We start from the raw sequence: 15964 nt of genomic DNA on the forward strand, positions 1-15964 counted from the left end.
TCTCCACATCTGTCTGAATAAAGTAGAGAATAAAGGCAGAGGCAGACAAACAAAATGGCGGAGTAGCCCTGCTCACCTTCATACAGCCAGCAAAGGGAGTTTGCTACAACTGGCCATTTTGGACCTTGCCCAAGGGGAAAGTATTAACACAAAAAAAAATGATCGGCAGAGGACAATCTAGTGGACACCTTGGACACCCTGATTTAATTTTCACAGGCCTTTAAATGGGCACCCAGAACTCCCACCCGAAACAGAGAGGAGCCTGTTTAAACATGCAAATCGGGGTCTTACACCAGTTGTCGATGGGGAGAAAATGATGGCAGAAAGCATATTCAAAAGTATTTTAACAAGCGTGTCATTTTTCTAATTTCATAACTTTGAAACTTCCTTCTCAGTTATTATCTTACATTTGCAAATGGCATGTCAAATTCATTAAAATAGTAAACCACGAGCACATCTTCTGTCTCACTGTGAGCAATGTCACAGGAGTTATACTGTTGCAAGGTGGGTGCTGGGTGTAGACATGGAGGATAGCTGCATATTTCCAGTTAAAGAATTTGGAAAAAGAGGTTTGTATGAGGCCTCCACAAAGACAATGAAAAAGTGTTTTAGATTTGTAACTAAAAATTAAAGACTCTTTTCCTTGCCTACTACAGACAGGTAAACAAATGTGTTCCTACATGTACCACATTTACATAAATAAATAAACAAACCTCTGCATGTAATTTGGGGAGTTGGTAACGAGGTGCCTTCAATTTAAAACTATAAATCTGAGAGTGAGGAGGTTCGGAGAAATTTCTCTATGCAGTGAGCTGCTGGAGCGTGGAATGTTTTGTCGCATTTGAGGCAGAGGGAAAAATGGATCCATATTTGAAGCAGAGGAAGATACAATGCTATGGGGAAGAGAACAGGGCAGTGGAATTAGTTTTGGTTTGCTCTAGCAAAGAGCCAACACAAACACAATGGGCTGAATGGCCTCTTTCCGTGCTGCAAGCTTCTATAAACTGTGTACACAAGACCAAGAAGGTTCAAATTGTTTTCTTGCCAGCAATATGATTTAAAAAAAAGACAATTAAGAACATAAAAAGGCTTGTATAGTTTAATATTTTACAAATGCAAAAGGATTCAATTGTAATGTACAATTTGATTATCACAAGCACCTTTCTTTTCACCAGGTAAACAGCATTGGTACCGGTCCTGTAAATCACATTCAGAATAGACAAAACTACGCATAGCGCCATTTGTTCTATACTCAGACACTGTTTTCAAATACATGGATTCTGCTTACATGAACAGCCCCAACATTTCTTCTAATGTAAAGAGCACTGCTGGCTTTGGATAACAAGCTACGCACACGCACACACACACACAATATGCTGTCAATTGGATTTCATCAAGATTGCATACATGGTGATTTAAACACTCTCTGAGCAGCTAATCAAACTGACGGTAATTTTAACCTACCTCACCAGGTGGGAAACCCGCGGGATTGGGTGCAACGCTGGTTTTACACCCAGCCCAATTTTACTCTCCACTGACTTAATATTGGGCGGGGTGTAAAACTGGCATTCCGCCTGATTCCGTGGGCTTCCCACCTGACGTGTTAGGTTAAAATTACCCTCATTGTGTTGGTTCAATTTCGATCAACACGTTTGTGGTATTTAACAAGTTCTTCATACTCTACCGGTTAATCTTGACTGAAGCAGTCCTTTCTGAAATTCACGTTTAATTTCTGCAAGCATTTTTGCTGCAATATTACAATGCGCCAGAGACGAGGGCTCCAAAGCTTGAAACAAAATGAATCGGAGCTCAGAAATGCCGAGGTCCCATCCAACAACTGGCGATCAAAGGTGTGAATGTAGGAGCAGATCTACAGAAAAAGTCAAGTACTCTTTCTCAAAGTGCTTTTGCTTCATGTCTGTGCAGGGTGAAAGTCGTGAGTTTAATTTATTGGTAAATAGTGTGTATCCAACGATGCTAGCCGGTATTATCAGAAATTAGGCATTGTATAGGGATGAAGTAGAAGTTGACATTAGAGCATTAACTTTCTAAAATATGCATATAGCAGCAGAGAAAACTATCCTTTCTAACTGCAGCATGTGTTACTTCAGACCAGTAATACTGCCACTTCTGTATTATTAGTCTCAATAGCAGCCAGTGCTGAGCACAGGTTTAACTGTAACTTTGTAGTTCAAGGTACTTCAAAATCTCACATATGCCATTCTGCCTAGTAATCTGATGGGGGTGGAGTCACTCGACCTTCTCCCCTCCTTTTATAAAAAAGGTGCTGACTCATACCATTTACACCCAGCCCAATTTTACTCTCCACTGACTTAATATTGGGCGGGGTGTAAAACTGGCGTTCCACCTGATTGTGGGCTTCCCGCCTGACGAGTTAGGTTAAAATTACCCTCATTGTGTTGGTTCAGTTTCGACCAACACGTTTGTGATATTTAACAAGTTCTTCATATGGGCACCTTACATTACCTCACCCAACTGGCCATTCTTCATGTGTGAGACTACAGAGTGACGTCAATAGACTATTTGACCATGAAAAGTAAGAGCTGATCCCAACCCAAAGTCCACACGTGTACTTTTCAGCAGGAGTCACTGGACAGTGATCATGGTCAGGAATCCTGGCTAATTTAATTGAGCTATCAGGGGAGCTTGGATCAAGGAATTCCTGCTGTTTCAAAGTAGCTTTAAGTAAAACTATTTTCTGAAGCTCTATTTACATTGTTAGTTTGGATTCAGCTCAGATCACACTGACCCAGATTGTTTGGCCAGCATATCATTTGCATTTGAGTGCCACAAGTATCCATGAATAGATCGTTATCCGGCCTTTCACATTACATGAACAAAAAATGACTCTATTGTGCCCATGTTCATCATGCTACACTCCTTTCAGGAACAGAGATGCACAAAGCAGCTCGAAGAGCTGGATTGTTTGGAGGGAGCATTTTGAAAGACAAATTCTCCACAGGCCAAAACTGTGTCATATAACCTGGTTACACCCGTTAACTCTACTGCAATTTTCATAATTACAATGTTTCTGAAGAGCTTCAAGGTTACAATCTGCCCTCCAGCTTTGAAAACGTCCAAAGTGAATGACAAAAATGATAAGAATTCAATGCTGCCACCATGTTGGAGACCCCTGAATTGGTCCCAAAGATTTTTCATCTAGTGAGAGGGCACAGCTCCTTTACATAATGTACTGGCAATGCCATGACGTTGGTTTGAGAATCACCCACAGTTCTGCTCCAGATCATTGTGCAATGGCCTCTATTGGGGAATGTGCACGTGTCTAGAGGTGAGGACAGAAATCAGGTGCGATTCCACAGCTCCTGCATTCCCACAGCCCTGATAAAATAGCCCAGTGGTATTCACTGTCTTGGCTTAGATATGAAGAGTGGCTACTTGCCCGAGGTCCCAGAGCGACAGATTCCCGTGGAACCATATCCCATCACGATTCGCGGCCTTTGGGAAAGGATGGGTAACGGAGGAAAAAAAAATCTTAAAGTTTTCTGTCCGCGCATAAACAACTTACTCACATCTGGTTACTGGCGATACGACTGAAAGTATCCACACAGCCAGTTAGAATCCAACATACAATTTCTGTTCCTGAACATCCTTCGAACAATTCCCTTTGTCTCTGTATCCTCATCTGAAAAGAAAACGTGCAAGAAATCAGAATTAACATCTGTTTACTGAGCGATATATTCCAAGTGCTGAACGGTTTTTCAGCTCAATGTGCATTGGATTAATGCTACCAGCTACATAGGAACATGATCTTATCTTTAACAAGGGTTTTCATAACTTTACTCACAATGGACGTCAAACCCACTAATCTGTGGTTTCCCGGGTCATTTTTGCTACCTTTTTTTAAACTGCATTTAATCATCAGAGCAGAAGGAACATTACACCAAGTAGAAACGTAACTCAAGTGAGACAGTCGATCCCAATGTAGATTAAAAAAAACACTGGAGGATAAATATTTGCAGTAGCTGAATAGAGTGGGGTTCAGGTGTTTGCAAGCTTCTCAGATTGGGGAAAATATGTCCATGTTATAAACAGTTTGTTTCTTTTTAAATGGCTCATCACGCAAGACAATTAATTGATTTTTGTTCTAGTTTGCATCAGTGGGAAGAACATTTTGTGCCAGTGTCTAGTACATACTGAATTGGTACACAGTCACCATTAGTTACCTGTAAAGTACAATGCTGGCAAGATCAAGAAGTCACAAAGGTTGTTCTGTGATTTACTGCCGAGCTGTAGCACAGTCAGATTTTGGGTTGTGTAACACCACAAATAATTTATTAAGCAATAGGTGTGTGGTACAATGCACTGCAAAAGGAATGTGCAGCAACACAGAGTGTTGATGTGGATTTGTGGCCATAATCTTCTCTTCCCTCTCAAATGAGTTTCAATCGCAGGCATCTCACAGTCATGTCAAAATTGACCTCAATGTTCTCCCCACCCAGAATTCAATCATCAAAGTCAAGTCCTTTTTTTTTAACATTTAACTAACTGTTCAATGAAAAAGGCTTTCTACAAACCCCTTATCCAGACTATGCCTTCAAAAGCTGTGCAGGGATCAGACCATAACTTAACAATTTTAGGTAGAGCTTGGTCTTCAGACCTATAAATTAAACAATTTCAACAGGAACAAAGTCTTAAGTTCTTCTTAATATTTCAAGGGAAAAAGTATAATTATTTTTGGAGCATGAAATTATATTAACAACAATAACAATTTGTATTTATACAGCACTTTAACATAGTAGAACAATCCAAGGCGCTTCACAGGAGTGTAGTCAGACAAAAATTGACACTGAGCCAAAGGAGACATTAGAACACGTGGCCAAAAGTTTGGATAGATTTTAAGGGGGCGGGGGGGTCTTGAAGGAGGAGTGAGATGGAGTGTCGAAGAGGTTTAGCGATGGAATTCCAGAGCTTGGTGGTCTAAATGGCTGAATGCACTGCCGCCAATGGTGGGGTGAACGAAGGACGTGGAGGATGGACAAGAGGAACGCAGAGATCTCGGAGGGTTGTAGAGCTGGAGGAGATTACAGAGATAGGGAGGGGCGAGGCCATGGAGGGATTTAAACACAAGGATGGGAATCATTTCTTTTTTAAGACTGGGAGCGAATGTAGATCAGCAAGCACAGGGGTGATGGGAGAACAGGATTTGGTCAGAGTTAGGAAACGGGCAGCAGAGTTTTGTATGAGCTTATGTTTATGGAGGGTAGAAGATGGGAGGCTGGCCAGGACAGCATTGGAATAGTTAGACCATTATATGGGCCATTAAGTTGCAACCAGATAAAGGCATGGTGAAGCGTAGTACTGGAATACACAAGTCTCAAGGTGTAACAGTCAGCATTAAATCATCAAAACTCAACTTTTGTTATTGGTTTGGCTCTGGTGTGAATTCAAGACTCTGCAGTGCAGTAATACAACAGCCTAGTTATACTGCAGCTACTGGTTTGTCACCAGTCCCTGCTCGAGAGTGCTGAAAGCAGACAGAATTGAGTTATACTTCTAACTAGACATCACTCTCTGGTAAAGCCAAGCAGAACTTCAGAGGCTGGTTATATTTTTATTATTAAGAAACAGCCTGAAGAACAGTTATCTGTTTGCTAATATTAAAAAGCATTGTTTACACTGATTGCAGTTATACTACCACCGGTGCAAAACCAAATCATTATGAGGCTAACTGCCGGCATTGGTCTCGAACCATTGGCCAGAATTTGATCTACCATCAGTTAGGTGACTTCATTTTGTGGTTATATTCCCTTTTTTCCTGTCACTACAAACCACATCCCATCAATAAAAACTGTGATGTAACCAGGCCACAGTTACAGCTTACTTTACCTGGGATGTATTTTTGGAATCTAGTGATGCTTGGTGATGTGCAGAGACAATCTAGGTAATATAAAGTGGACAGGGCAAGTGAATGTGGGTGTGAATCCAATTTAGCTAAACTAGCTTAAAGCCCTGAAACATAAAAATGGTCAAAAACGATGGTTGCAAAAACACTGGGTCATGTAAGGTCTGATGTTAAAAATTCTACTTCGTTAAGTTTAATGGACCCTAACCCCCGGTTATTTCAGTTGTGGAGATCATTGTGAAAATCACACTTGAACATCAATTTTGGATGGCCATCAAAATTGGGGCTATGTTTGCCTATGGTGCCGATACACACGAGCTGGCATTGGGGAGGTTGACCCCATCAAATTTTGCAAGGCAAACCCCCTCCCCTTCATTTGAATAGGCTCCCTGCACATGGAAAATAAGCACAGGATCTGGGCCAGGAACACTATTGGCTGGGGGAGTGGGGTTGGAAAATCCAGCCTGGTAACACTCAAGGGTTGCTGCTGGCCCTTGAAGGGGAGATAAATTTTTGACAACCAAAACCAACCTTCATTAGCAAAAAATATATGCAAGCAGGAATATAGGCAGCACTGCCTCATTTACCGACGATGTTTTGGAGGTCCTTCTGTAGTAAGTGTAGCAAAGGAGAGTGGTACTATTTGGGTGAATGCTGAGTTGCAAGCAGGATGGATGGAGGCAGCTGAGAGGAGTCAATACATTCTTCAGGTCCATCATCCCTGGGAGCAAATGAGGAAGACGTTTGCTGGTATAAGTGCCAAGGTTAAGTGTACACTCCTCATATGGATGAGGTGCCACTGGGAGCAGAGCCTCGTACAATTTACCATTTATTCCTAAGATGGGTCTTATCCCACATAAAGTATTAACTCTCTCAGATGCAAGTAAAATTACGCACAGAGTAGAGAGAACTAGCCTTTCAGGTTTGGATGGACAAAACTAGTTTTCTGATGGTCAGAGCAATTGAGGAAAGCTAAAAGTAAAGTTGCAGAGACTACATATTGAGCTTTCACTGGAGCGGAGTGCTCCCATTACACATCAATAATACATCCGACTGAAGAATGGGTCTTTTTCAAACAGTCGACCTTTGCTGCAACAGTTTTGACTTTATTCTTGACGTGCAGCCCCCAAACTGTCCCAGCAATAGTTACGTACAATGCTTGACATGTTCCAAATGAGTGGTTATCTTTTCTTGCTGATGCTTCTTTAGTTACGCCCCTGACTGGAGCACATTCTTTAGCCCTTTAAGCACTTTTTGTACTGTACAAATATTTCTATCCTCTTATCAAATATGACGTTTGTCCATGTAACCAAGTCCCTTGACCTTTACCCCAGTGAAGTCCGTAAGCAAGCACCTCCCAGCGGACACCAAAAATTCATCTCGGAATATTGTCCTTTGCCATAGGGATTGATCAAAGCGGGCTTTTAACGATCCTGGGACTACCACTGTTTTTATTTTATAATTCAATGACTTTGTCTCAAGTGCGTTATTGATAAAATATGTAATAAATATCTACACATAAAAAAAAAAGGCCCACAGCACATTTAATGGCAACACCACATGTCCGTTGGCACGGAAAGCCTTCACATTTTCAAACACAGGGGTGGATGCGTGTGTTTTTGTGCCTGGATGTATTGGATTGCCTGGGTGCTGCACACAAGCGGAAAATAGGATGGGGAGGATCACACATGGAACCCAACTGATTTTCTTTCTATTTAAATTAACGATCGGATAATCAGGTGGACTCTGTTACGGGCATAGGATCCTAGCCCTGCTATTTTCCTCTATGTGCTTGGCCCAATCGTTCCAGGCACAAAAACAGGGACATCTACCCCACAGTCTACCAATAAAACACACCACATCCCCCAGCACAGCAGCAGCTATGGGCAAATGGAGGCATGATAGAACACCACCATGAATTGCGTCTGAATATCGGAATTATTACTACAAGTGCAGAGTTTTTTCTGCCTAAAACATATAAACTTGTGGATTTAACGCAACTATAAAAGGCTCCTTCTGTTACATGATGCACTAAAAGGGGAAGCAATGTCACAGACCTGCTGGTTGCACAACATATTCCCAATTTGAATAGAAGTTCTAAGTATTATTCATGCTGCCTGCAGTAGATAATACAAAATGATATATCTCCTCAATGTCCCCTGAACTAAGGGAAGGTTGAAAAAAAAAAGCAAAATCAGCCAGAATTCCTGCTCCTGATCACTAAGCAGTGACTTGTGCTGGGAAGTGTGGGGTAATTTTGATTTTGGGCGATAGAAATGAAAATCGGGAGAGATGTATAACGGGCGGCTGATTCTAGATCAGCTGTTTTACACTCTGGAATGAGTAAATGAGTGAGTGAAAACCATTAAACAGACTAAAACTCGTTGAGCCCCACTCCTCTGTCAGATGGGACTTAGGGTTGCCCGCACAGACTGATGTTAACCCCATCCCAAATCTGGTGAACTGGGTCATCAGTGTAAAGGTGGCGGGCAGCCTCGCTATTTCAGGGGCTTCCTCAGCCTCCGACCCTCCTGAGGCCAGGAAAATCGGAGTGGCAGCTCTATTGAGGAGAGGCTGGCTGCTTTGGCCAAAAAGTTGAATTTAAAACAAAATGGTGGCAGTATCTTTGTTGCTGCTTTCCAAACGGTAACAAGTCACTCTGCCAGGATTGGGTCCTAAACCCCAGACTACAGAAAAATTTTAAAAACATGCAAACGACAGGAATACAACATAATAACATATTTCCTTCAGCAGCAATGGGCACCAGAGATGTCAGTGCATTCCTTGCGTCCAGCATTGCTTTGGGCCGGAAAGCCTATACAGGGCTAACCACTGCACAGGCTATGGCATTTCTTGGAAATTTTTTATTACATTTCTACAGCAGCCCCCACTTCAGGAAGACTTCCCAGCAGAGACCTGGGAGCCTGCCTCAAAAAAAAATACAAAATGACCCTGAGCCCGGAAAATCGTCTGGGGTTAGGGGCACATCTCTGGCAGCTGGAAGTCTTGCTCCCCAAAGATGCACCTAGTTTCCGCAATAGCATAAAATCCAAGTCACGATTTCCTGTTGAGTGTGGGACACTTAAGAGGTTTAGTCAGCAGGCGTACTCATCTCACTTGATTTTCCTTTTTTTAAAAAAAAAGCACACAAAAATTGGTTGAGGGAGAAATGTTGACCAGAACTCCCCTGCTCTTTTTCAAATAGTGCCATGTGATCTTATGTCCACCTAGGCGGGGAGACAAGGCCTCGATTTAACATCTTATCCAAAAGACAACATTTCCAATACTGCATCATTCTCTCATTCGGCACTGAAGTGCCAGCATAGATTATGTGTTCAAATCCTGGAGTCGGGTTTTAACTCACTTGATTTAAAAGCAAGTGTAATACCACGGAGCCAAAGATAAGGCCAGCTGGAGTTTGGCTATAACTTTGCTTCAATGATTTGTTAAAAAGACCTCACTATCCTATTCTTAGAAATTCAGCCTTATGTGCAAATGGTATTCAGTGCGGTTCACAGCCAAGATGTTTCGCAACCTGACCCCCAGTTATTTGCAGGTAGATTTTTGCCTTTTCCTTACCATAAAAAAAGACACACAGTCAGGTGAGAAGTCACATACATATTCTAATCTGGTAGGAATGGCCAGCAAAGGAAAATGCCAAAAGCATATCCACTGCCTGTGGTAACCCAGCACTAGTTGGCTGGAACAGAATCCCAGCTGCTCTCTTTTGGCCTTATTCCCACCCAGAAGCTATAATTTTTTGCAAAGAAATATTTGCACAGAACACAGGCCAAAAGATCTCAAAAGTAGAACTGAAGCATGAAAACTGTCATCAGAAAACACTCTGCAAATCGATACATAAATTTGGTGGCTTCTCCATGGGCATAGAGAAACAAAAAGTGCGTTAAGTGCAACCAAAGTCTATCTGCCAGGATCTCCCAGGGTTGGCCCTAATTATATAAACATGGCCAGCTCCATACTCAAACGGTACCTGCCAAAGTGGACTTGCCAAAGGGGTTGGGTGACAAACCGTATATGCCAGCAGCTCTCAAAGTGCTGCTGGGAATATTAAATGAGCAAATCAAATTTGTTGATCTTGCCGCTGGAGTAAGTCCCATAAAATCCAGGCCACTGGCTGGTCTCGCCTGCAAGTCATATGTTCAACTTTAAGAGGGTATAAAAACATGCACAGATAATGTGGTTTATACAGCAGATTTTTACAGTATGTTAGATTTGCATTATTCACCTTACAATCTTAACATGAATTATATTAATCAGCACAATTTCAAGAGCGATTTCAATGACTGGAAAAAGTAACCATTTGGACTGTCGTGAAACTGCTCTGTATTTGCGATTTTAACACGTCAATTGAATCTGAAACATACAATAGAAGCTTTCTAGTACTTATCTCAAGGCACAGCAGCTTTTCAATTTATTTCTACCCCTAGGCCACAATCAATCCTCACTATCTTCATTCCAAATGTAACTTTTCTAATTAAATCCAAGTTCAATAAAGCAACCTTCATTTGGTCCTGTTCCAAATAGATAGTTGAGAATAATCCTTTTCTAAGGGTGTATTCCACAGCATCCAGGAACATTCCCTGTAGCTCTATTACACTAAAGAGCATCTACAGTGTAGTATGCAACTATTCATGATTTAAAATGGGCTCTGTTGCATTTCTCATTTTCTTTAGTAACGCCTCAATTCAATGTATATTCCCTGAACACCGCATAAAATTTTTGGGGGGCTGGATAAACTTATCCAATGGAAGGCAGATGTGTTCAGAAGCTGTTGAGGGCATCAAATGTTATCTTTGGGACATTCTTTCGTCAAGAATCTGGACTGTTGTAGACTAATCGATAGAGATGGATTGCCATGATTAGTCAACAACTCCATTATCGTGTAGCATGCGACTAACAGGATGGTAGAAGGCGAACTAGATGGACCTTGGTCTTTTTTTCATCTTGCAATTCCTATGTTCCTATGGACCTTGAATTGTGAAAGCGTGTAGTAATTTTCCAACTTTGCATTCTTTAAAAGTCAACCAGTCCAGAATCCAGCAAAGCCTCTTGTTACCCCTACTAGTATCAACCTTTAGTGCTACCAAATTCGGCAGCAGAAATAAAGCCAGGTATTGATAACTCGAGTGAGGTTTATGAGACACAAGAGTTGCAGCAGATGACTGTGAGAGAAAGGGAATGAGAGACAGAAAGAACGAGGAAGTGTGATGAGGGAATAAGAGGCAAAGTAGGGAGTGTGAGAAAGAGATGGGTAAATATATAAAAAAATAATTTATTGTCCTTGCTCTCACAGACCATGCCTGGGCTAGAGCAATTTGTGAAATTAATGACCTTCTGCACATAGCGGTGAAATTCCTCTGCTGCTAATTTTGCTAAAAACAAACCTCACAAAATGGAAAGTTAACTGTTTTGATGCGTTCTTAACACAAAATGCATGGTGTTTGCGGCACTGCATTTTCATCCTGCTCTTTAGCACATGCTCACTACTTTTAAACAGGGCCTGGTTTTATTAGTAGGAAAGTAAGCATTTTTGTGCAGCTTAGAATCATTAACTCTTATAATTCTGGAATTTCAGGTATTCCAATAAAAACAGTGACCCATATCATCTGGGTCTTGAGGGGAAAGGAATTTGGACTGCAGTGAAAGGGCACAATAAAGAAAAGCCTGATCTTTTATTAGTACGTATATTACAAGAATTAGTGCTGACATATTGGCTGATCAAAAAAAAATGACCTAATTGGACTAACAGGAGTTAAAAAAGGCATAAGCTCAGTGCAAGAAGTTAAACTGAATACCAGAAGTAAGTGTTAAGCAACACTCTTCCCATCTGTGAACTCTCTCCCGGGTCACTGTCTCTGTATCCTGCGTATAGTTCAATGGCAGAGTTAATGGTCATTGGCCCTGGGAAAACTCTGTCTCGTCCAGTAGATGTGTCCAGGCCCTTCTGTGTGCTGGTCAACCACCAGTGTTAAATTTGCAAGCCATTTGTCTTTACAGCTGCTTGTATCTAGTTTCAATTATTTTGCCACCTAATATACAAAAGCACCTTTTGAGATAACAGGGTTGGAAATTCCAGATCGCACAAATGTTTGGTGTGTGACTATACGCACAATATTGTGCGATTCAATGCCGACTACTCTGGCAGCAGTCACAACACCTTCATTTTCTGGTAATCCACAATATCACTATTTTTTGAAGGAGGGGGCGGATTGGACAGTCGCCTTCTCATTGATCATTTTGAAATTGTACTTCCGATTCCAGAGTCCAAATTGTTAATGTAAATTGTGAACAACAGTGGTAGACAACAACTATACAAAGCAGATAACAAAACGCGGCAATACATAACAGATCAGGTAAAGTAATTTGGATTCAGTCCTACAAGAACCTAGAAGGATGCCTGGAGGAAGTTTCACAACATGAAAAAGACCCAGATAAGGCTACAATATTATTGCAAAGTAGCAACAAAACACTGATATGGATTATTAGTACTACCTTTTACTGACACGAGAAATTAATGAATTTCAGTGTGCTAAATACCCTCACTTAACACGAGTATCAGAGATGTCAATAGTTTAGAAGCTTAAAAAGGCTAATTATTACTCAGGGAAATTAAAGAATTTCAAATCATCCTGTCCTGATCCATACTATTCTCATTTTTTTTTTAAATGAGGCAAAACTGGCACATAATAGGGGGGCAAAAATGGCAACATTTGGTGGAGTCTCCCAGGAAAAACTGTATGTTAAAACAAATTTGTTCGACAAGTTGTTTTAATAGGGAAAGAGGCTCCTGAAGACATTGGGCCTGATGAGCTTTGACAAGTTTTATGTACCATTTTAATTACATATTCTGTGATTTACAATATACGTTACATATACGTTCACACACACTGATTGAACTCAAGTGCTTAATAATTCATGCAATACCCAAATAGTCTGTTTGATCTGTCCAAATAAAAGTTCCAAGAGCGAATGGCAAACATTTAGACTTTGAAGCATTAAAAAGGCAGTATTTCATTTTTTTTTTAAATTGACCTGCAGCTAGAAATTTACAAGCTCCTTCCAATCTGCAGACTTCCTTCACTAAGTACCAATCAAATGCTGATTGGCTTCGGGCTGTATTTACTCACAGCAATTAGACTTTTGTGTCCCTAAAGGGGCAGAGCAGCTTAAACACAACTCCATTGTGTGCCACGCAGTATAACGCTTCCGTGACAAAAATAAAATATTTCCGCCTGTATTGGATTATTGATTTGAATCTCTTTATTACTGGTGACAGTTAAAAACCTAGGTTCACACAAAAAAAATGCCTAAAAACATTTCCAATACAAACTTGCAAACCCAGACGAGTTATCCGTATGGATATCGATGGGACTTTGCAGATGTAAATTAGTACTGTACTTCTATAGGTGGTTCCTGCCAGCTGACAGAGTTTAATAGGTTAATTGTTTAAATTGCCAAGCTTTCCATTTCATAGCTTCTGAAACACAAGAGATTCTAGGCTTGTTTCTCAAGCATTGCCTGTATTTGAATATTGCAAAATGGTAGCCGATCCAATTTTTAAAAAAGCTAGTTCGTTGATGCCTTTTGTCCTGACACATCTTCACAGGATCTTGACACAGGCTGATGAAACCCTCTGACACAGATCAAAGCATCAAGCACACAGAGGTGGTGTTTTTGATTGACAGCTGTGTCGGCAACCTGTGGGGAGGGGCAGGGTAAACGATTGGCTGTAGACCTTTGATGGACAGCTCTGTGGCGCGAAGCTTCCAGGTCGGAGGTTTACCTTTGCTAGCTGTAGACTGACTAGTTGGGGTCAGGCAACCAAAGGGTCTGGGCTAATTTGACTTCATGTAGGGTTTTGCCATCTAACAAGTGAGCAACTGTATCTGGGATCTAGTTATGGTAAAAGGCAGCTCAGAGGAAGGGTCTTTATTAGCTTGGTCTACTGAGGAGGAAAATAAGGGGTGTAAATTATTATGAATACATGGCTTACAATGAGTTCTGTAATCAGTACATTTATCCGTTCCATGTTAAATAAATTGTCTATTGACTTATAGCATTAGCCCCAGTCTGACTGTATATACTGAACTTGCCCATTGAAGATGAGGAGAATCATGTGGTGGTATGTGGTACATTCCAATAGGCTGGCATACAATGGCCAGGATTCTCTGTTCAGCCCCTGGGCCTTGCTATTGTCTACCTAGATCTTGGGCAGATAAAGGGACACTCTGAATTGTAGGGGACAAAAGGGCCACTTATGGGAGTGGTCAGTGATGCTGAACTCAAGTAGAATACCTAGTCACGCGTAAAACCTAAAACGCAATAGCTCCCATCATTTGACCTACAGTGGATCAATGTTATGGGTGATCTACCAGTGTACCCTGGAGAAGCACAAGAGGAGTCAGACGGTCCTCAGATCAGCAGCAATTCAGTGCCATCAAGTAGGCACCGTGCCCACAGCAATTCAAACAAAAAGGCAAAATTACATCGATGCAGGTACACCAGAGGAATTCACATTAACGTGAAGCAAGCTTCTGAATCCCATGCAGCTTCACTTAGGAGTAGAGTATTAGAGAAGGAACTCAAGGAAGGTCACTCAAAGTATGGTGAGCGCATCAGAAATTGAACACACACTCAAATACCACGCACACTGAAAGATATAATTATGCTCATTTTAATACAACATGCAGTCTGTTTTTTAAAAAACTTTTGCAGAAAAGAAAGCATTGGTTGTCTAAAGGTAAGGCAAGCTGGACATATTTGGCTTTGCACAAACATATTTAATTGCACCTCTACCGGTAGTGGGCCCCTATGCCCTCTCCTGCCACCATTACACTATGAGACAGCTGAGAATAGCACCCGTTCTGTGGGTTGAAAAATCCCTGTACTATTCTGTGCCAACACATCCAAATATCCTGCTATTCCTTTCTCCCTCATGTACTTATCTAGCTTCCCCTTAAAAATGGATATAGTAAGTTTAGAGGCTCCTTAGGTAGAATTTCCATTGTGTAATTAATCTCCATTTTGAATGAGTGTTCAGGACTCATTTTTGTTCCCCTCACACCTGCACAAAATTGCACGATTTAGCAAGGCCTTCAATGAGCACGGGATTTTTTTTTTCTGAATTTCCTTATACCCATTTTAGAACAGGAACAACAACAGATAAAAAGTCGATTAGTGCTTTCCACCAATGTTGCTCACCTGTTAAGTTTAACAAAAATAGACATCACAAGACACCCAGAATACAATTTCAATCTAAGGGGGCGTTTTAACCCTACATGTCTGGCAGAATCCGGGTGGATAGGCAGTTATAAATCACCCAAATTGCTCACCCACCAGGAACTGACCATTCCCGATTTTAACCTGCTCCACTGCGCAGGCAGCAAGGCCACCCACCCAAAGTCAGTGGGGTCCTTTTTGACATATGCATGTCGGATCCCGATGACGTCATCAGGAGCCGACTGCTTGAGCGCAAAGTTGTAGCGAGAATAATTTATCACTTATTGACCTCGTGTCAGCTGTGGCTCAGTTGGTAGCACTCTTGTCTCAGTCATACGATTGTGGGTTCAAGTCCCACTCCGAGGCCGACACTCCAGTGTGGCAATGTTGGAGGTGCCGCCTTTCGGATGAGACGTTAAACTGAGGTCCCGTCTGCCTCTCAGATGGACGTTAAACATCCCATGGCACTATTTCGAAGTAGAACAGGGGAGTTCTCCATGGTGTCTTGGCCAATATTTATCCCTCAACCATCACCTAAAAACAGCTTATACGGTCTTTATCACATTGCTGTTTGTGGGACCTTCCTGTGCGCAAATTGTCTGCCATGTTTCCTACGTTACAACAGTAACTACACTTCAAAAGGTATTTTGTTGGCTGTAAAGCGCTTTGGGTTGTCCTGAGGTCATGAAAGGCAGTATATGAATGCAAGTTTTTCTTTCTTCTTTCATAACCTTTTACAATCTAGAAGATCTCTAGTAGGTCACTCTTAAACTTGGCAGTTCTGATGAAAAAAGCCTTCGCTCAAGTTCCTTATTCAGAACTGTAATACTTTATGTCTGG

At 41.4% G+C, this 15964-nt stretch overlaps 1 protein-coding gene across 5 annotated transcripts in view; it reads right to left on the reverse strand.

Annotated features, from left to right (window-relative positions):
• The window catches only part of LOC137301053 (polyhomeotic-like protein 2), a 215984-nt gene that overhangs the window by 193460 nt on the left and 6560 nt on the right, over positions 1-15964 (reverse strand). For all 5 annotated transcript variants that reach the window (XM_067970442.1, XM_067970441.1, XM_067970440.1 and 2 more), the window contains exon 2: positions 3552-3664. The gene's annotated coding sequence lies outside the window, so the exon portion shown is untranslated. The remainder of the gene's footprint in view (positions 1-3551; positions 3665-15964) is intronic.

This window comes from Heptranchias perlo, chromosome 32 (assembly GCF_035084215.1).
Source record: "Heptranchias perlo isolate sHepPer1 chromosome 32, sHepPer1.hap1, whole genome shotgun sequence".
Classification (NCBI taxonomy): domain Eukaryota; kingdom Metazoa; phylum Chordata; class Chondrichthyes; order Hexanchiformes; family Hexanchidae; genus Heptranchias; species Heptranchias perlo.